This window comes from Sinocyclocheilus anshuiensis, unplaced genomic scaffold (assembly GCF_001515605.1).
Source record: "Sinocyclocheilus anshuiensis isolate Anshui unplaced genomic scaffold, SAMN03320099.WGS_v1.1 scaffold979, whole genome shotgun sequence".
In the NCBI taxonomy this organism is placed as follows: Eukaryota; Metazoa; Chordata; class Actinopteri; order Cypriniformes; family Cyprinidae; genus Sinocyclocheilus; species Sinocyclocheilus anshuiensis.
In genome coordinates, this window is record NW_015544223.1 from 1,037,128 (window position 1) to 1,037,604 (window position 477).

At 36.9% G+C, this 477-nt stretch overlaps 1 pseudogene; it reads right to left on the bottom strand.

Annotated features, from left to right (window-relative positions):
- The window catches only part of LOC107697286 (NACHT, LRR and PYD domains-containing protein 3-like), a 15,624-nt pseudogene that overhangs the window by 10,198 nt on the left and 4,949 nt on the right, over positions 1-477 (bottom strand).

Genomic DNA, 477 nt, shown 5'->3' on the forward strand with positions numbered 1-477 from the left:
CCGCTCCATTGTTTTGAAGCACTCACTTTATTTAGAAATGGTAAAATGGTGCTGCTGTTGTCATTATGTCTCGCGCTCCTGTTGGAACCAGGCCATTTGAATATGCCATTTGAATTTACCTGCTTTACAACAAAGAATTTACACAATTCTTTGAGTCAATAAAGATGCAACAAGATGTAAGGTTTAGTACAGCATTTACCTAAACCCAAGATTAGTGTTGTAACAATCGGCCTTATCGGATGATGTTACAGTGTGTCCACTAAAGTTACGTGGAGGTTCCATTGACCAGTCACTCTTCATGGACACACAGCTGGGTTCTGGTGGGTCCGTGCTGTACATTGAAGGTAAAAACAACAAGTGAATGTAATTCACATATTCTTATATTTATGACTGTAATAAAATTATTTAGGTGACTAAATTATTTCATTACTATGTATTACAGGTGCATCTCAATAAATTAGAATGTCGCGGAAAAGT